Genomic DNA, 22,574 nt, shown 5'->3' with positions numbered 1-22,574 from the left:
TTCCTATGTAAGTAATCTGTAACCCAAGTGTCAACAGGCAACTGTTAACTGAATTCTAAAAAAGGTCACACTCACATCACACCACAAATAGGTGTGGGGAAAATCCCCATAATAGCCAAAAGACAGAACTTACTAGTAGTCATACTACCCTTCAACTTCGTTCAACTCCCCATGGCACATGAATCACTTATCATTTTGACACGTTGCGCACTGCCAGTTGTGACTGTTTGCCAGAAAGCCATGCACACTCAAGGTGTTCTTATAGTTGAAGTCACTCCTGTCAGAGTTTTGCTGTCGTGTGTTATTTCTTGTTTCAGAATGTTTATAATGCCCAAACCTTCTGTTGGCCCAGGACAGGAACCATTCCCGAAGACAACTCATCAGACACGGAAGGGACTGATGGGTAGGAGAGAGATGCTGGACAATGGGTAGGAGAGAGATGCTGATGAAGAGTGAGCTACTTGTATCAGGTGGACACTTGAGACTGTGTTGGCATCTCCTGTCTGGAGGGAAGATGGTAAGGTAGAGAGGGTTAGAAACTGGCAAAATTGTCACGAAAGGAGAGACTGGAAGGGCTGACTCATTAGGGGGAGAGTAAGTGGGAGTATGGAGTAAGGTGTATATAAGCTTATATGTGACAGACTGACTTGATTTGTAAACGTTCACTTAAAGCTCAATAAAAATTATTTAAAAAAATGTTTATAATGTGCTTCAAATTTTGTACACGTAGGCACAGTGGTTAAGATCTCAGCTGCTAAGCAAAAGGTCAGGAGTTCAAAACCACCAGCTGCTCCTTGGAAACCCTATGGGACAATTCTACCCTGTCCTATAGGGTCGCTATGAGTCATAATCAATTCGACAGCAACAGGTTTGGTTTCTTGGTTTTGGAGCTGTCATTTAACCTCTACATCCAATGATTAAAAAAAAAAAAAAAAAAAAAACCTGATTGGCATGAAATATTAATGGAAAATAGACACAAAATGAAGAATGAAGAGAACTTCTGCAGGTTAAACGTGCTCACTAATTCTGAAGAACTTGATCATCGGATTATGAATGGAAATATACTCAAATCAGTTGATGCCAGTGCAGAAAGACAATGTGAAACAATGGTTTGGTTCAGTGCGCACATATTTATAGACCTTGTAACTTTGAGGGTGTCATCAAATAATGCAAAGCTGATCTCTTCCTCTGTGTCTAAAGGCGAGGGGAGAAGAATCAAGATACAATTTTCTTCTCTGTGTGTGTGTGTGTGTGTGCTTCTGTCTGTCTCTTGTCTTTCTATCTCCATTTCCTTTTATATATAATATAATACATATCATATATTTGCATGCACATATACATGTACATACCTTTTGATTAGCAGCCATAGCTTTTAAGCACTACACCACCAAGGTTTCCACATTTACGTACAAGTATGTATATAATAAATAACCATATATTCATGATTTTCAGATAGCCAATCAATGTATTTGCCTTTTTATCGGCTTGTTTAATTCTGTAACTGAGTCACTTGGAAAGCTTTGCATCATTTAATTACATGCTGGTAATTAAATAACTACATTCGGGGAGAAAAAACACCACCAAACAGATGTCGTATACTCAAGTAATGTCATATTTGCTCTACAGATAAAAACAATTGTATTAAAGAGGAAGATATATGTTTAGCACAATCTTTCCCATGTTATGTTTGCACTTTTCTTCAAACTGTACATACCCTGTGCCAGAAGTGTTTTGCTAATACAATCCTAAACGCCTTTTCCAATTCGTCCATAGACAATTGCCTGTTCTTTCTCATTCACAGCACGGTACCCAAAGATCTGAAGTGAGCAGGTCAGTTTCCCAAGCACCACCCAACCTCTTCTCTTCCCCCTCTCGTTTTGTGATTTGCAGTTCACACTCATGAAGAAACAGAATCCTCTAACACACACACACAGAGATAATACAATTCATTTCTTTTTACTGGGTGGCTTTGCTCTGACTTGTTCCTTAGTGTTTGAAATTCTCCCTCGCTTATGTTTATTTTTTGTGAGTACATCTTATTTGTGTCACGGTTATCATTAGGATCCCTAGATGAGGGATGCTGCCTGCCATTGTGTCAAATAAAAAATTGATTAGATTTTCAAAAGTGTTTTTCCATAATGTAGCAATAGCAGTGTTGGTGTGTAGGAAAAGCTATGGTCAAGTTAAATGCCGTGATGCATAATTTTACTCATTCTTTAACAAACTATTTTTGCAATGTACTGCAAAATTGCTTTAAGTTATGAGTTGATAATGACATTAACCTAACATAAATAATAAGAACACATGTACTTCATCTTTTAAATAAACTTAAACATAATACCAATGTATTATATAGTTACTTTGGTGTGAACTAAATTGTGTTTTACTTTAATGGAGATAAGTGATGAAAATTTACTTTTATGAAACTGCTAAGTGCTCTGAGATTGTAGAAAAGGAATACCTATTCTCACTTGGGAATTTAGGTCTAGGTGGGAAATTATCAGAGCCCTGGTAGCACAGCGGTTAAGAGCTCAACTGCTAAGCAAAAGGTTGGCAGTTCAAACCCATCAGCCACGTCTTGGAAAGCCTGTGGGGCAGTTTTACTCTGTCCTGTAGGCTTGCAATGAGTCAAAATCAACTCGATGGGAATGAGTTCATTTTTTTCTTAATGTTGTATTACAAAAGAGTTGATATATTATATATCGGTCTCTAAAATGAAAATAGTTTAACTGTGGTTGACAAGATTTGGGATATCTTCAAAATCATTTCATATAGACATTATTTGGTGTTGTCATAGCACCAGAAATTTTTGATGACTCAAGCAACAGCAAAGAAAGAAAAATACATAGGATAAAAGATTGACCAATGTGTATGCATGCGTTCATATATTAAGTGTAGAGGATAATTCTATTTTTACCAGCCTGATGATACCTAGAAAACACCCTACAATGAAGAATGGCTACATATTATGTTATAACAGAGACTGGTATGTATCATTCAAGGTCCTTCCTCATCTTCCATGCCTTCAATGCCGCCGCTGCCCACAAAATAGATGGATTAATCAGAACTCTCCAACACACACACACACACACACACATCTTGTAAGTAACACATAGGGTTATTTATTTAGCTATTCCTACTATTTCACTGTAAACAGTTGGACATTCTTTTTGTCAGTTTCATGTGGGCTTCCTATTATGAAGCAGCCAAATCAATACAGGATGAACCACTGAGAAGAAATTCTTGAACCCACCAAGGTGAGACACGACTCGATTAGCAGTGAGAGAATTAAAGTGGCAAAAAAAAAAAAAAAAAAAAAATGGAGATGATTCTTATACCAATGCTGAAAGTTGGATATTAACTTTTTCTGTCCAACTTAGCAAAATTATTTTTTTCTCACATGCTAGTTACTAAATAGCTAATGGAAATGCTTATAAATAACATGGTTTTTACAAAGCCAAGTAAGGTTTTCGTTTTTGTATCCTTAATTTATTCTACAACTAAACACCAATGCTCAGAAATTTTCCTTAATACTATGTATTTCTGAATGACTATAATCTTTATGAAAATCTTCATTATCATGTTTGTATTGCCATCTCGTACTCTGGAAAAGTAACTCCTTTTATAGGAATGGAATCAGGGCATCGTTTTGTCTCTGGTAACCCAAAACCCAGTGCCCTTGAGTCGATTCTGACTCATAGCGACCCTATAGGACGGAGTCTCTGGTAAAATACCATTAAATCCAATGGCTAAGAAAATTTACTGGATGGTATAGTCTCAAACTTTTTTTTTCTTTTGTTGCAATAGGCTTATTGATATAAAAAGAAACAAAACAGCATTTGCCAATGAGTTTTAGTCAAAGTATAAATTATATACCAGGCATATTCTTCATCATTTTGCATATTGGGGGGTACCCTCCACATTTTAGAATTCTTGCAGATTGGAATGTACTAGTGAATTTTTGCCATGTGATGTGTCTAGTGAATTTTCGTGCTTTTTAAATACCTAGATAATTGGCTATAACAAAGCTTGAGATACTCTGGCCTGTCCAAGAACGATGTAACTCCTTTTAGGGCTTATAAGCAATACACTAACTCTATTTTTTTTTTATATGGGGTAGTTCTACTCCGTCCTATAGGGTCACTATGAGTAGGAATCGACTCAAGGGCACTGGAATGGGTTTTAATTGTAGTAAAGCTTAAAAAAAAAAACCTTTGCCACTGATTCCAACTCAGTAACCCATAGGACAGAGTAGAATTGGCCCATAAGGTTCCGAAGGCTGTAACCTTTACGGGGGCAGACTGCCACACCTTGTTCCCACGGAGCAGCTGGTGGGATTGGGTCCCCAACTTTGTCATTAGCAATCAAGAGCTTAACCAGTGTACCACCAGGGCTCCTTGTAATAAAGGGAAATAAATACGTAAATAAAATGGTTTTACCTCAGTGTTATTAACCTATGGGAAAGAAACTTGGAGAAGGTTACCATTTAAAAGAAGAGGGAAAATGTGTTTATTATTTGAGTTTGTGCGTTTGTAAGATTTGGGAGCTGAAATTTATTAAAAATATTTTATATTATTTGATATAATATCCTATCATTAATCTTTGAGAACCTGGAGGATTGCTGATGTGGGTAAAATCCCAATATAAAGTTATTTTCACTGAATAAGAAGAAGCCATTGTAAATTCTGAGATTCAGAAAGTAAGTTTGTAACTGAGATATATGAAGATTTACTGGCAGGTATTTTGTCAGACACTAGAGATCAGGGAGAGATGGAGCAAAGTCCTGCTGCACTCTGGGAATGAAAGTCATGAGAGTTCAAATTAGCTCAGTTGTCTGTGAAAACAGGAATAAAGAATACCCTTGTAATCATTTGTGCATCTTTTATCTGAGATTAAAAAGGATATTTTATTCAAAAAATAAAACATGGAAAACTTAGAAATGCTTACAATTGAAACAGATGTAGAATAATGGTTAAGAATATGGTCTCTGAAGTCAAAGAAATTACCAACAACTATGTTAATTGTATATTGAGTTTTTAAGTTTCATAATTTAGATTTCTAGATAGTCTATTTAAAATTTAGTCCTTCCTAATTTAAAAAAAAAAAATTTGTTGTTGTCGTTGTTGTTAGGTGCCACTGAGTTGGTTCCTACTCATAACAACCCTATGTACAACAAAGCACTTCCCAGATGCACCAGCCTCACAACTGTTCCATGTTTGAGTCCTTTGTTGCAACCACTGTGTCAATCCATCCCATTGACTGTTTTCCTCTTTTTTTGTTAACCATCTACTTTACCAAGCATGATGTCCGTCTCTAGGGACTAGTCCCTCCTGATAACATGTCCAATGTACGTAAGGCAAAGTCTGGGTATCCTCCCTTCTACTTCCTCTAAGACAGATTGTTTGTTCTTCTGGCAGTCCAGGGCATATTCAATATTCTTATGCCAAAACCATAATTCATAATTTTTCTTCAGTCTTCCTTATTCATTGTTCAGCTTTTGCATGCATATGAGGCAGTTGAAAACATCCTGGTTTGGGTCAGGCGCACCTTAGTCCACAAAAGGACATCTTTGATTTTGAACACTTTAAAGAGGTCTTTTGCAGCAGATCTGCCCAACACAATGTATTGTTTGATTTCCTGACTGCTGCAATGTTAACTTATATTTCTCTAATGACAGTTAACGTTGAATGGATTTTCGTGTGCTTATTGGTCATGTGTGTGTTTTCTCTGACGAGAGACTGTATAGACAAATGGTGAATGGCCTGACTATATATGACAATAGAATTCTAACCTACAACCTCTGTAAAACATGTCTAGGAAACCAAAACACAACTTCTGCTGCAATTGGACAAGAATATTCTGGGCTTGTTCATTACCTGCCAGTTCTCCTCATTTTTGCTTTTGCTTTCAACTCAGAACCAACCAGAGAAATCCAAAATGCTACCAGACCAATCACATTTAATACCCTGCTTCTAGTCAGCCAACCTCCACCTTCCCCATGCCCCAAATCTCCCATCAGACCCTACCTAAAATCTTCTCCTTTTTTCATCATAAAGCTTTACCACTGTCTAATCTGCCTTTATGGAAACCCTGGTGGTGTGGCTGCTAACCAAAAGATCTGGAGTTCGAATCCATCAGGCACTCCTCGTAAACTCTATAGGGCAGTTATACTTTGTCCTGTAGGATCACTGTGAGTCAGAATCGACTCGATGGCAATAGGTTTGGCTTTTGGTTTAGCCTGGCTTTGAGTCTGCCAAATGCAAGTGGCTGACTCCCTTGCTATAGCCATGTCTGAATGAATGGCCTCTCTTTGTTCTCTTTTGGGTTGTCTCTGTTCATTTTCACACTGGTAAAGTAACTCCTCTAATTTGGGGGCATTTTTTGACGGGGTTTTTTTTTTTTTTTTCCTGTTATTGTAGAGTTATAAGTATTTTTTCTATATATTCTGGATATGTCTGTAATCAATATACAATTTGCTAATATTTTATTCTAGCCTATAACTAATTCCATTTTCTAAGGGTGCCTTTGAAAAACAAAAGTTTTGATGAAATCCAATTTACTTTTTTTTTTTTTCCATTTATGCATCATCCTTTCGTTGTCATAGCTTAGAAATCTTTGCCTAACCTAAGGTCACAAATAATCTCTCCATTTTCTTTTTGAACGTTTAAAGTTTTAGCTCTTACATGTATTTATATAAAACATTTTGAGTTCGTTTTTATGTATGATGGGAATTAAGGGACTAAGTTCCTTTTTTACATATGAATATCTAATTATTCCAACACCGTTGGTTGAAATTACTATCTTTGTCCCTTTGAATCTCCATAACACATTTGTCAAAAATAAATTGACCATAATGTATGAGTGCATTTCCGGACTTTCTATTTTGTTTCATTGGTCTACGTCTCAATTCTGTTTTCCAATACCATACTGAATTGATTATTGTAATTTTACAGTAATTTTACAGTTTTGAAATCTGGTACTGTAAGACTCCCAAATTTGTCCTTCTTTTTCAAAATTGTTTATTTTTATAGGTCATTTACTTTTCCATATGCATTTTAGGATCAGTTTGTCATTTTCTAAAAATAAGTCTGCCAGAATTTTCATGAGGATTGTATTAAAACTGTAAACCAATTAAAGGAAAAACTTTTTTTTTAATTTTATTTTTAGGTTGTTCGTTGATAGTACATAAAAATAATATTGCTTTTTTTGCATATCAGGCTTTTATCTTGCTTCCCTTTTACTTGTTTACTAGTTCTAGTAAATTTTTTGTAGAATCCTGAGAATTTATGCATACAACATCTTGCCATCTGGATGACCCTTTCTTTCCAATCAGTATTCATTTAATTTATTTTTTTCTTGCTTAATTTTACTAACTAGAACCTTAATTACAATGTTGAATAGATTTCACCTCACCTTTAAATATGATTATAGCTATAGGTTTTCCTAGCTATTCTTTATCAAGTTAGGGAAGTTCAGTTTCACTCGTCGTGGTTTGAAATGCTTCCTTAGAATCAGCGTTGGACTTTGTAAGATGCTGTTTGCGTATCTATTGATAAGATCATGTGGGTTTTGTCCTTCATTTTATTATTATGGTGAATTTATCTCAGGAATTTAAAGTTGATTTAATAACTGGAAATCAGTTAATATACCATTTTGATCATAGTGCATAGTCTTTTTTATATGTTGCAGCCTTGGGTTTGCTCATATTTTGTCAAGTATGTTTACATCTATGTTCACGAAAAAATATTTTCTTTCAATTTTATTTTATTCTACTGCCCTCATAAAATGACTTGGAAATATTGTCTTCCTCTATTTGCTGGAGGAGTTTATATAGGATTATTATTCTTCCTTAAATGTTTAACAGATTTCATCAGCAAAACCATCTGGGCTTGAGATTATCTTTGGAGAAAGCTTTTTAATTACTAGTTTATTTTCTTTACCTGATATAGGCCTTTTCAGATTTTCTATTTCAAGTATTTGGGGTTTTCAAAATGTCATTCTATTGTTGATTTTTAATTTAATTGTATACTGGCTGGTGAATATATTTTATATGATTTCAATCGTCTTAAGTATATTAAGGAGCCCCTGGGTGGCACAAATGGCTAAGCACCCAGCTACTAATTGAAAGGCTGGTGTTTCAAGTCCACCCAGAGGAGCCTCGTAAGAAAAGCCTGGTGATCTACTTCTGGAAAATCAGTCACTGGAAATCCTATGGAGCGCAGTTTACTCTGAAGTAGATGGTAACACCATGTGTTGGAAATGACTCGACGGCAACTGGTTTAAGTATAAGACTTATTTTATGGACTAGCATATGGTGAACAATGGAGAATATTCCATGCGTGCTTGAAAAGAAATTGGATTCAGTTGTTGTTGGGTGGGGTGTTCTAAATACGTCAGTTAGATCTAGTTGGTTCATGGTGTTGGTCAGTCTTCTATAACCTTGCTGATTTTTGTGGGGGTGGTGGCGGTTGTTAAATGTTCTATCAAGAGCCCTTTACTTTTCCTTTCAGTTCTGTCCGTTTTTGTTCATATGTTCTGGGGGTTTTTAGACAGATTCTTACATTTATAATTGGCATATCTTCCTGCTGTATTGACCTATTTATCAAAATCAGATGCTTCTTTTTGTCCCTTGTAATATCCCTTGTCTGCAGTTTATTTTCTAATATTAACATAGCCACTCCTTCTCTCTCACGGTTATTTTTTGCATGTTATATCTTTTTTTTTTTATTCTTTTATTTTATCCTACTTGTTTATTTGAATCTAAAATGTGTTTCTTGTAGAATACATATAGTTGAATTTTTCTATGTTATTGAATCTACAGATATTTGCCTTTGATTGGAGTGCTTAATCCAGTCATACTCAATGTAATTATTGATTAATGCTTGATACTATTTGATTTATATTTGACTCATATCCTTATTGTTCCTCTTTTGACCTCCTTTTGCGATAAGCAATTTTTTTTTTAGTGTACCATTTTCATCCCCTGTTGTTTTTTTAACTCAACAGATTGGCTTGGCTTCTAACAAAAAGGTTGGCAGATCAAATCCACCGGCTGCTCCTTGGAAACCCTATGGGACAGTTCTACTCTGTCCTATAGGGTCCTTATGAGTGGGGATTGACTTAATGGTAACAAACTGTTTTGTTTGTTTGTTTGTTTACCTTCCTTTTATCTTCTTTTATCTCAAATGTATTTAGCCAGTCTAGTGAAATTTTCTCTTGGTTATTGTTATGGCTTGTATTCTGTCCCCCCAAAAATGTATGTTGTAAATCCTAATCCTTACATCTGTGGTTAAAAACCCATTTGAGAATAGCTTTCTTTGTTATGTTAATGAGATAGTATTGTGTAGGGTGTGTCTTAAGTAAATGTCTTTTGAGCTATAAAAGAGTTAAAAAGATTTAAACAAGTAAGCAAGCACGCAGAGATGGGGGAAGATGGATGCCACATTACATGAAGATCACCATGAAACCAATGAACAGGGACCTTCCCACAGAGCTGACAGAGAGATAAAAGTGTTCCTTACAGTCATCTCCCCAAATTTAGATTTTTAGCCTCCTAAACTGTAAGAGAATGAAATTCTGTTTGTTAAAGCCACCCACTTGCGGTGCTTCTGTTGTAGCAGCACTAGATAACTAAGACAGTTATTGTACTTTTGAACTCTAGAATTTCTACTTACTTCTTTTTTTATAGATTCTATTTCTCCTTTGGGATTCAAGTCCCTCATTACTGAATTGGCTTGAGATATTTCCTTTAATTCGTTGACCACAGTTTTGTTCACTTCTTTGGATAAATTTGTAATACCTGATTTGAAATCTTTACCTGCTGAGTCCAGCCTCTGGGCCCACTCAGAGTCAGTTTGTATTGGTTGTTTTTTTTTTCCTTGGTACAACTCACACTTGCCTGTTTCCTTGCAAGTGTCATGATTTTTTGGCTGAAAGCCAGACATTTTAAATAAATAGTATATTGTAGCAATAGCCCTGAATTTTGTTTTTGTTTTATACCTTGCCTATACTTATGGGTGAAATCTGGCTCCCCTTCAGTGTACAATCTCTGATGTTTCTGCTCTTTTGTTTTGGTTTTGTGATTACATTTTATTTTTTAGTACAACTTCCTCAAGTATGCCCTTGAGTTTGCATAGCTTAGTGGTTAGCCAATGATTTGGGAAGAGGTTATGCTCAAACACCTGAAGTTGTAATGTAAAGCCTCCATTCTCTGAAGTTATATCTGTTTGCGAGTTGGGAATCATTGAAATTTGCATCCAGTTCCCAAGTCTTCCTTGGCTTTTACATTTTGCTGATCTCTTTTAGGTCTCCTTTGCTCCTATATGTATTTTCTCATTTAGCCAGGTATTTGTAAAGAACTTGTCCCAACCCTTCGATGGCTCTCTCATTTCCAAGATCTTGGATGCTCCTTTTCTTGCCACAATTGGGACCTTAATCTTGGGATAGCTCAGTTGCAAGTGTTTCTCTTTAACTGCCTACTTAGTGACTTTTTCACTGATAGCTGACAAAACTTCAAGATTTATTCCTGTAAAGGTTGAGTCAACCCCTCCAGCAGCAAAGCTGCTGGGGTTTTGGCCAGTCCTGTGCTGGTAAAGCTATCATTCTCTTCTGTCAAGTTAAGGAGAAAGGACAGAAGCATCCCCACACAAGAAGACCACACACTCCCGCGGTTCTTACTCCAACCTCTTCTCAATTTCTTTGAATAAATACTTATTTTTTGCTTACTTTTCCCCAATGTTCACAGCTCTGAAATGGCTGATTTCAATATTTTTTTTGCTTGTTTCCAGTTTGAAACTTTTTTTTGGTATATATGATTTACTGACCTCCAATGCCACCATAGCCTTAAGTTTGTATTCTACATCAACTATGGAATACTCTAAAATAGTTGTTGGATTATGCAGCCCACCAAAGTAAGTAAGATAACGCAATATATCTATAGGTCTTTTCTATTCTGTTTTGTTTCTGAATTCTATTTTCAGGAATTGTGCACTGCAAGCTTCTTTTTCAAACTACTTGTTGGATAGCTACACCAACCACAGTCACTGAACAACTCTCTTCATTCTTGGTTCTGGACACATGGAGAAGAATATGATATACTCCTTGTGGCAGAAGACCCTGAAACTCCCCTGAGGAAAACGACCAATTCAGTTCTTTTAAAATATATTCTAGTTAGAAATTTGAGTGTATTTTTCAGCTGAATAATTATTTCTTTTAGTTCTGGAGATCTTTCATCTCATATCCTTTATAATGTTACTTCTCACCACGCCCTATCTGAGCTTAGTCTTCAGTACTTAATTGATGTTTGCCAAACTATTTCAATCTAGCCTCTAAATCTTTTAATCTCTATTACATATTTTAAAATCAAACTTGCATTTTCCTATACCTCGATATCTTTCTCAATAGTATTTTCAAATTGACTAATTTTCTCTTCAACTTTGCCAGTTTTGAGCCTTGAAATTATACAATAATTGTGAATTACTTTCTCAATGATCATATCATCGACTTCCAAGGTTTTTATTTTTTCTCTTATCCACCTGTGCTTATTTCATTTGAGTTTATTTTGCTTCTGTTTTTTAAATGTACTTTTATACTTTTGTCATAAATTCCGTTCTTCCACTTCTCCCTTTGAACATTTCAAATAAACATATTTTATAGTTCTATAATATCATTTCTCCACGTGGAGTGAATTAATGTTCCAAATGTTGATTTCATTTTTTTCACATTATATTATTTTTAAGTTTTTGGGAAACCCTGGTGGTGTAGTGCTTAAGAGCTACGGCTTCTAACCAAAAGGTTGGCAGTTCAAATCTACCAGGCACTCCTTGGAAACCCTATGGGGCAGTTCTACTCTGTCTTGTAGGGTGGCTATGAGTCGGAATGGATTCAATGGCAGTGGGTTTATCTTTAAGTTTTAGGATATGGGGTTGAATGGTTATTTTAAGGGAGAGAATTGCCTTTCTGCTTGTATTAACTATATTCTAATTTTTTTAATATAATGCTTTAACATGCACATCAAGTAACCTTTCTCAACCCTGGTCTGCTATACCTAGATAAGAAGCTCTCTCAATTTCCCCTTTGGGAGAAACGAGAGCCCCAAGGCTTGAATTTCAGATATAGCTGACCAATAAAATCCCCACTTTCTCTGACTTCTCCTTGTCACATGTCCTGCAAAAAGCACAATACAGCTGCTTGCACACTGTCACATCCCATCTCTGATTTGTTTTTCCCCATTTGGTCCTCCTGGGCATGCTGTGAATACCAGAAACTGTGAATATAATAAACATTTAAGTGTTTATGGCCTTCCTCTCTTGATTTTTGTTTGACCTTACCATACCTCAAACATTCTATTATATCAAGTTAAAACACTCTATCCCTGCCCCCAGCTGTTTTTCTGCATCTGTGATTACCACTCTTTGGGTTTCAGATTTGTAATTATTTCAGTCTAGACGCAAGACCCTTAGTTTAAAACTAGGTATATAAAAATTGTTCAGGCCTTGAGTTGTGGTATTATCAGGGGATATTACAGTCGGTCCTTGAACCAGTGTATGGTTTGGTTCATTTCGCAGTAAGGAAGCTGTGTCTTTTTGGTTCCTCCCTTTCTAGAAGCAGTCAGCGATTGGTTGAAGTTCTTTCAGGCTCTTCTTATGTTGAAGAATCACACCCCAAGCTCTACTTCAAGCTGTGCGACTTGCTTGGTATCCCATTTGCAATGAAGCAATTTATTCCCTATTGCATTGTATTATGCAGACTCACTTATAACACTGCCTGCTTCAATAGCCAGAACCTAGAAGTTTCACGGGTTTAGACCCACTCAACACTTAGCATGGAAAACCTGGTAGTGTAGTGGGTAAGTGCTACAGCTGCTAACCAAAAGTTTGGCAGGTTAAATCCACCAAGTACTCCTTGGAAATTGTATGGGCATTTCTACTCTGTCCTATAGGGTTGCTATGAATCAGAATCGACTCAATGGCAACGGGTTTTTGTTTTGTTTTGTTTTTAACATTTAGCATTTCTGTTCTGTTGAGGATTCATGTAGATATTTATTTTGGTTTTGAGCCAGGCAATGGGTTTTGGTAAGAGTTCTTGGATGGTGCAAATGGTTAGCATGATCAACTGCTAACCGAAAGATTGGTGGTCTGAGTCCATCCAGAGGTGCCTCGGAAACCCTGGTGGCGTAGTGGTTAAGTGCTACGGCTGCTAACCAAAAGGTCGGCGGTTCAAATCCACCAGGTGCTCCTTGGAAACTCTATGGAGCAGTTCTACTCTGTCCTATAGGGTCATTATGAGTCGGAATCGACTTGACGGCAACGGGTATGATACGGTAAGGTAGAGGTGCCTCAGAAGAAAAGTCTAGCAATCTATTTCAAAAAATTAACCATTGAAAACCCTACGGATCACAGTTCTACTCTAACACACTTGTGATCATCATGAGTCAGAATCAACCCAGTGGTAATTTTTACTGTTACATGAGTTTAGTTTTCTCATTTATATGTTACTTCTTATTCCTATGTCTCTAGAGCAGAAAAGGGTTAGCTAAAATGCAAAATGACTAGGTTGCTTTGGTAAGAAATCATCTTCCTAGAGTCTTAAGGAATATCTCAGGTATGTCAGTTCTATTGCTTGAAACAAACATACAGACACACATACACACTCTAGAAAGATATGGCAGCATGCATCTTCTTCTCAGCAGAGAAGTAAGTATGTTGTCAATCATTTGGAAATAAAAAGGAGTTCTACCTTTATTTATTATTTGGATTCTTTCCTTACCAAAGCACTGATAATGTTCACGGCCTTCTAATGATGCCTGCCATCTACTCTAGAACTAGATTCTTTCCCTCTAGGGAGGCTGGTACTTGAATTGAGAGGAAGTCATCCTTATACCTGATAAGAGCCCTGAAACATGTGGTTGAATTAAATTGCAAATGGTATTCCCTTAAATTTTATTTTCAGTTAAATACCACTTAACATGTAGAGCAAATCTTTTCTCCTTCAAAATGCATGACGGCCATTAAAAGCATTAATGAATGCTTTTAAATCTATTCCCTGAGCCTTAAGATATAACAAATTATAAATTCATAGCTTCTTTTTAACTATAAAGATGGAAAAAGGAGGCAGGTATTGCATCTGGGCCAGGGAAGTCAAAACTTTACTTGAAAACTAGAGAAGACTCTGGCGGTTAAGCCAACATCTTCTCTTTGTGTATCTCCGATTGGAGTCATGTAGAAGTTACGTAAGCCCTGTTTTCAAGGATCTACCAGAGTTTTTATCCTTCTTTTAGCCACAGGATTTGCTTATAGTGTCTTATTACAGAAGGGAAGTAAGATGAAGAGAAGGAAAAAAGGAAAATTAATTTCAAAAAAGGAGAAAAAGAAAGAAGTATAAATTGCTTATCTTTTTTGCCTTTCAGAGAGCTGTTGTTTGCTTTGTGATTTTTAAATGCCATTTTTTTTTTTTAAAGTGGCTTGTTATGTTTAAAGGCTATTGGCTCTTTTCTAAATATGACTACTACCACTCTATTAGTAGCATTTTGTTCCAGAGGCCAGGTACCTCAGGTTTCTTCTAGCTCTGGTACACCAAACAGCAAACATATTCTAGCCTCCAACTTTGCCATGCAAATTCTGTCCTGTTTGCACCACCCATTGTTTAGCCTTTCTTTGTTCAGAAGTGAGAAGAGAAGCTTTAGCATCAAAAGACACTATTCATGTCTGCAAACTGGAAACATTTCCTCTGTACTTAACCCCACTTACTCCAACAATTTGCTCCAGGTAGACGTGCGACTTCCAGGGAAATCAAATAATCCAGGATCTCACAATGTAAGTGAAGGCATGGGGAAGTTGGGATATGAGTTTGCTCTACTTGTTACATTTTGGATTCTTGATTTTATTTCCATCAAGAATCTATAGAACAATTTTCTCCTCAGATATTCAGCCATCTTCTATTTTGGGTCTAGTGGAGGCTACAAGGCAGTCATAAGACTTTGAACACTTCAAGGACTATAAATCCACTTTAATTATTTTTCGAGGATTCTTCTCTTGTCCTCTCTATCCACCAGCAGCCACAATACCTGCTAGCATAGATAAAGAGAAAGAAATGAATGAATGAAGTTTAAAGGTGGAGTAAGAATGAATCAAAACTGGGCAGTAAAAATTCAACACCAATATGCTGTTGTCAGGTGCCAAGTTGATTCTGACACATAGTGACCCATTGTGACAAAGCAGAACTGCCCCATGGTTTTCCTAAGCTGTAATCTTTATGGGAGGAGATTACCAGGTCTTTTCCCCCACAGAGTCTCTCGTGGCTTCGAACCACCATCCTTTTGATTAGCAGTCGAGTACTTAACCTTTGCACCACCAGCAGTCCTTGTCACCAATATACACCCCACAAAAACCTAGAAGGATCTTCCATTCCATACTAAGAATAGTAGAATTTCCTTTCACTATTGAAAGATAACAGACTCTGCCTGGGCTACCACAAAAATAGCAAATGCTGGGATGTGCGAATTGTCACATTTCTGGTGCTAAATGCCAAGGTCAGGTAACTCAGAGGTCACGTGTTATTCTGTCATCAGAAGCTACATCTTTTATGAGTTAACACATCTCATCTTTTCTCCTCACAGTTTATTATTTTGAAAGCTCTAACACATTAATTCTACTGCCAAAGAATTGTGTTTCTTGTTATTATTTTTAAGTTCTTTCATTCGTCTGTGTCAGCAGCTGCACTTGGTACTCCAACACGACTGATTGCAGGAAGAAATCCCAGAGCAGAAAATGGGAAAGGCACACTTGCGGTGTCAGGAAAAACCTGCTTAGTTAGAGTCTTATCTTGGTGCCCTGTTGCCCTTTTTAAACAAATGTATTGAATTTTTGCACTTTATTGCTGCCTCTTAGACCACCATCTAAAATAGACTTCTCTAATTTTGCATGTGTGAGAGTTTAACAAACGATCCCATATTGCCTTTCACAGGGGAGGTTGTTAAACTGGATTATTGTACACCTAGAACAACACACGTGAAGCACCTGCAGCTCCCCAGCTATTGACATTGTTTTCTTTCCCCTGCTTCCAGCAGCTTCATGAATCATGAGCTGGACAATGAACACACAGTAGCCAATAAAATTCAGCATGCTCTCCGTAAGTCGCATGCATTTCGGAAATGTGCCTCTGATTGAACAAGACCTTCCTGGGGAAATGAAGGGCACAGAGTATTCCCAATGGAAATATCGCTTGTAGGCTATCTCATTTACTTGTATTGCCAAGTTCACCAGTTGAAGTTACCACCTGTTGCCCTTTCATCCACTTGATTTTTGGTCTTCCTGTATTTATTATCATAATTGTATAATTAATAGTGACGGTGGCTTATATCAGAAACACCTGGCAGTGGCAGAGCTAGAAATAGATTGTTAGTTGGGCCTTCAGCTTTAGTAGTCAGGTTCAGGGACGAGGAAGCCTACAATGTTAGCATCCCAGCTGTGGGAAGATTGCCTTTCCATGACCCATGTCCATGGAATAAATCAGGTGCAACTTAAAAGGCCTCTAGAAACATTAAGGGAAAAAGATTGTTGTAGCCCTTAAGCTGAAACTGCTAGTCAGAACAGAAAGTTAGCTAAAATTACGATGCAGAAATGAATTGTCAAGGTATTTTAAGTTCTTCTTTCTTCCCTACTCTTCTTTTAATGTTCCTGTGCACATCTTCACTCCCTTTCACCTACTGCTATGTTCTATCCCCAAGGGTCTCCCTTCTGACACCTTGCTTTTGTTCAGATTTTTATTGAGGCACTTCCTGCTCCTAAAGGACCCAGTTCTATCATTTAAGGAAGGCAAAAGATTTCTCCATACCTTTTTTATTTTTTTAAATTTATTTTGTTGTTGAGGATATACACAGCAAAACATACACCAATTCAACCATTTCTACATGTACACTTCAGTGATACTGACTACATTTTTTGAGTTGTACAACCATTCTCATCCTCTTTTTCTTAGCTGTTCCTCCTTTGTTAACATAAACTTGCTGCCCTCTAAGGTTTCTATCTTATCTTTGGAGTTGCTGTTGTTACTTTGATCCCATAGAGTAGTTCTTAAAAGAACATAATGCTCAAGGCAGACATTTTTTAGTAGTTAAGCTAAACTATTGTTTGGTTTTAAGAAGACTTCAGGGGATATTGTGGTTTATGTTTTAAAGATTATCTCAGGGTGATAGCTTCAGGGATTCATCCAGCCTACGTGGCTCCATAAAGTCTGGAGTACATGAGAATTTGAAATTTTGTTCATCATTTTTCTTCTTTTGATCAGGACTCTCTCTTGGAATCTTTGATCAAAATGTTCAGTAATGGTAGCCAGCCATCATCCAGTTCTTCTGGTTTCATGGCAAAGGAGGCAGTTGTTCATGGAGGCTGTTGGCCACACATTCCATTTCCTCCTCCTCCTATCCCTGATGCTTCTCCTTTCTCTGTTGCTCCAGGCAAATGGAGATCAGTTGTAGTGCATTGAATGGCTGCTTTCAAGCTTTTAAGATCCCAGGCACTACTCAAGAAACTAGAAGGTAGGACAGAAACACTAAACATGTTAGTAGGTCAATTAACTGGGATGTCACATGAAACCATGACCTTAAACTTCCAATCAGGTCTGTCAGTTTGTTGTACTTTGCTGGCTCACGTGTTGCTGTAATGCTAGAAGCTATGCCACAGGTATTTAAAATACCAGCACTGTCATCCATGTTGGACAGGTTTCATGGGAACTTCCAAACTAAGACAGGCTAGGAAGAAGGACTTGGAGGTCTATTTCTGAAAAAACTGGCCAGTGAAAACCTTATGAATAGCAGCAGAACATCATCTGGTATACTGCAGGAAGATGAGCTTCTCAGGTGGGAAGGTACTCAAAATGCCACTGGGGAAGAGCTGCCTCCTGAAAGTAGAGTTGGCCTCAATGGCATGGATGGAGTAAAGCTTCCAGGACCTTCATTTGCTGATGTGGCATGAGTCAAACTGAGAAGAAACAGCTGCAAACATCCATTAATAATTGGAACATGGAATGTACAAAATATGAATCTAGGAAAATCGGCAGTCATTAAAAATGAAATGGACCACATAAAGATCAATATCCTAGGCATTAGCAGTAATGGCCATCTTGAATTGGACAATCATATGGTCTACTATTTGGGGAATGAATATTGAAGAGGAATGGAGTCACATTCATAATCAAAAAGAACTTTTCAAGATCTCTCCTTAAGCACAATACTGTCAGTGATAGGATAATACCCATACACCTACAAGAAAGACCAATTAATAGGATTATTATTCAAATTTATGCAACAATCACTAATGCTAAAGATGAGGAAATTGAAGATTTTTACTAACTTCCACAGTCTGAAATTACTGGTGATTGGAAAGAAAAAGTTGGAAACAAAGAAGAAGGATAGGTAGCTAGAAAATAGAACCTTGGTGAGAGAACTAACATCAGAGAACATGTGACAGAATTTTGCAACACCAGCAACTTCTTCATTGCTAATATCTTTTCTCAACAACATAAAAGGCCACTATAAACGTGGACCTCACTGGATGCAAAACACAGGAATCAAATCAACTATATCAGTAGAAAAAAATGATGGAAAATCTCAATATCATCAGTCAGAACAAGGCCAGGGGCAGACCGTGGAACAGACCATCAATTGCTCATACGCACATTCAAGTTGAAGCTGAAGAAAATAAGAACAAGTCCATGAGACCAAAGCAGAAACTTATGTATAGCCCACTTGAATTTAGAGACCATCTCGAGAATGCATTTGACACATTGAACACTAATCACTCAATACCAGATGGCTTGTGGGATGACATCGCAGATATCATACATAAAGAAAGCAAAAAGTCATTAAAAAGACGGGAAAGGAATAAAAGACCAAAATGGATGTCAGAAGAGACTCTGAAACTTGCTGTTGAACATCGAGTAGCTAAAGAGAATCGAAGAGATGATGAAGTAAAAGCGCTGAACAGAAGATTTTAAAGGGCAGCTCAAGAAGACCAAGCAAAGTTTTATAATGACATGTGCAGAGACCTGGAAGTAGAAAACCAAAAAGGAAGAACACGCTCAGCATTTCTCAAGCTGAAAGAACTGAAGAAAAAATTCATGTCTCGAGTTATAATATTGAAGGAGTCTTTGGAAAAAATATTGAAAGATGCAGAAAGCATAAAAAGAAGTTGGGAGAAATACAGAGTCACTGCACCAGAAAGAGTTGGTTAACAAGCAACCATTTCGAGAGGTAGCATATGATCAAGTACTGCTGGCATTGAAGGAAGAAGTCCCAAGTTGCACTGAAGGCATTGGTGAAAAATAAGTCTACAGGAATTGATGCAATACCAGTCGAGATGTTTTAACCAACTGGAGGTGCTCATTCATCTATGCCAAGAAATTTAGAAGACAGCTATCTGGCCAACTGACTGGAAGAGATCCATATTCGTGCTCATTTCAAAGAAAGGTGATCTAACAGAATGAAGAAATTATTGAACAATATCATTAATGTCACACTCAAGCAAAATTTTGCTGAAGGTAATTAAACACTGTTACAGCTATACACTGACAGGGTACTGCCGGAAATTTAAGCCAGATTCAGAAGAGGACATTGAATGTGGGATATAATTGTTATGTTAGATGGATCTTGGCTGAAAGCAGAGAACACCAGAAAGATGTTTACCTATGTTTTACTGACTATGCAAAGGCATTCAACTGTGTGGATCATAACAACTTATGGATAATATTGTGAAGAATGGGAACTCCAGAACACTCATTTGTGCTATGAGGAGCCTATACATAGACAATAAGGCAGTTTTTGGAAAAGAACTGGGGGGTACTGTGGGGTTTAAAACCAGGAAGGTGTGCATCAGGGGTGTATCCTTTCACCATACATATTCAGTCTGTATGCTGAGCAAATAATCTGAGAAGGTAGACTATATGAAGAAGAAGGCAGCATCAGGATTGGAGGAAGACTCATTAACAACTAGCAATATGCAGATGACACAACCTTGCTTGCTGAAAGCGAAGAGAACTTCAAGCGCTTACTGATGAAGATCAAAGACTATAGCCTTTAGTATGGGTTACACCTCAACATTAAGAAAACAAAAATCCTCAGAGCTGGACTAATAAGCAACATCATGATAAATGGAGCAAATATTGAAGTCGTTAAGAATTTCATTTTGCTTGGATCCACAATCCACCCCCTTGGAAGTAACAGTCAAGAAATCAAAAGATGCAATGCATTGGACAAATCTGCTGCAAAAAACCTTTTTAAAGTGAAGAAAAGCCAAGGTATCACTTTGAGGACTAAGATGTGCCTGATCCAAGACATGACACTTTCAATCGCTTCACAAGCTGGACAATGAATAAGGAAGACTGAAGAAGAATTGATGCCTTTGAATTGCAGTTTTGGTGAAGAATATTGAATATACTACCTACCGCCAAAAGAACAAACAAATCTGTCTTGGAAGAAGTACACCAGAACGCTCCTTGGAGGCAAAGATGGCAAGACTACATCTTACATACTTTGGAAATGTTATCAGGAGAGATCAGTCCCTGGAGAAGAACATCATGCTTCATAAAGTACAGGGTCAACAAAAAAGTGGAAGACCCTCAAAGAGATGGATTGACACTGTGGCTGCAACAATGGGCTCAAGCATAACGACGATTGTGGACATGGCGCAGGACCCAGCAGTGTTTCGTTCTGCTATACATAGGGTCGCTGTGTATTGGAACTGACTCAACAGCACCTAACAAGAACAAGAACATGGTAGTTCTACTCTCCATATTTTCTGAGAGCTTTCATGTCTTCCTTTCTCTCTCTTCTGAGTATGTTGTATGCGGTAATCTAGGTTCAAAATTCAATCACGTCATCATTTTTTATAAAGTATTCAATCATCTGTATAACCTTAATGATGATTTGGAGCTCCCAGGGGAAAGGTCACACCTTTCTACCAACCAAGGCATGGCTTTCTACCAACTCCTTGGCTCCTCCCTTAGTTCCCCAACTCCTGGGACAACAAATTCTATTCCTGTAGAATAATTCTGCTTTCCTTAACTTTACTTGGAGTTTCACCACTTATATCAAAAGGATGGTTAAATAATACTTTCCAAACACAGAATTCTTCTTAAGGAATTAGAGTAGACTGCTAAAAAAATTGTATTTGGAAGGGCATGTCTCTTGGTGCCCAATCTTTATCGCCTTCAAATTTGGTTCAACTCTAATATTTTCTATGTTTTGAGATAAGCTGGACTAGAGATGATCAAAAGGCAATGGAAATAGAAACTTTCTCTCTCTTAACCTTTTTTGGATGAAGTGTAAGAAAATAAGACATAGGCAATTTAAACAACGAAGGGTTGAAAAAAAAAACACTTTACCAAGTCTATTCATTGTATTAATATTACTTGGTTACAGCTAAATTTATAACTTGGTTATAATTTAAAATACTCTTTCAAGAACACAATGCTTTTTTTTTTTTACATAATTATTTTAAATCCCAGAAGAGGTGGATTACTTTCCAGTTTGGTTGTATTGGGTATTCAAAATCATAAAATGATAAATTGAAAATGGTGGATCTTGAATAAGATTGATCTTAGAAGTCATCTACAGTTTTGCAGGTGAGGAAATTGAGACTGGAGGATGTTACATGATTTGCTACAAGGCCATACAGACATTCCCTGGTAGTGTCAAGGCCTACCCCCGTTATGGTGATTCTCAGACCCATTCTTATATTATTTTATGCTGCTGCTCCTTGGCCTCAGACAATAACCTTGTGTAGCTACTATCCTTAACTTTTTCCCTCCAAATGGATATTTTATATTAAATGAGACTTGTTTGAATGAGTACAATTCATACATGTTTTAAAACAATCAGGATTAGATTAATGTAGGGTTTATTAATCTGTTGTTGTTTGTTGCCATCTATTCTGCTCCAACTTACGACGACCTTGTGTATAACAGAATGAAATGTTGCCTAGTCTTGTGCCATCTCCACAATCTTTGCTATATTTGGGCCAATCACTGGGGCAATTGTGTCAATCCATCTTATTAAGGGTTTCCTTCTTTTTTGCTGATCTTCTACTATACCAAGCATGATGTCCTTTTCTAGCAATTGGTCTTTCCTGATGACATGTCTAAAAGTAAGCAAGCCAAAGCTTCACCATCCTCTCTTCTAAGAAGTGTTCCGGTTGTGTATACTACCGAAAAACCAAACTCATTGCTGTGGAGTCAATTTTGACTTACAGCAACCCTGTAGGACAGGGTAGAACTGTCCATAGGGTTTCTAAGGCTGTAATCTTTAAGGAAGCCAATTGCCACATCTTTCTCCCGTGAGGCAGCTGGTGGGTTAGAACTGCCAATCTTTTCGTTAGCAGCTGAGCCCTTAACCACCGCGCCACCAGGGATTTTTTGTATGTATTAGTCTGTGGTACATTAATAAATATGCAGCGTATAATACATGGGTTAATATTGAAGGTCTAACTTTGCCCAATAGCTAAACATTACTGAGAATGATGAGAAAAAACGTTTATCTTTGAAAAACCCAGTTGAAGAGACAATTTCTCAAACTTCATCTC

This window comes from Loxodonta africana, chromosome 19 (assembly GCF_030014295.1).
Source record: "Loxodonta africana isolate mLoxAfr1 chromosome 19, mLoxAfr1.hap2, whole genome shotgun sequence".
NCBI lineage: Eukaryota > Metazoa > Chordata > Mammalia > Proboscidea > Elephantidae > Loxodonta > Loxodonta africana.
The sequence above is the reverse complement of the archived record's forward strand: the minus strand, read 5'-3'. Positions refer to the sequence as shown.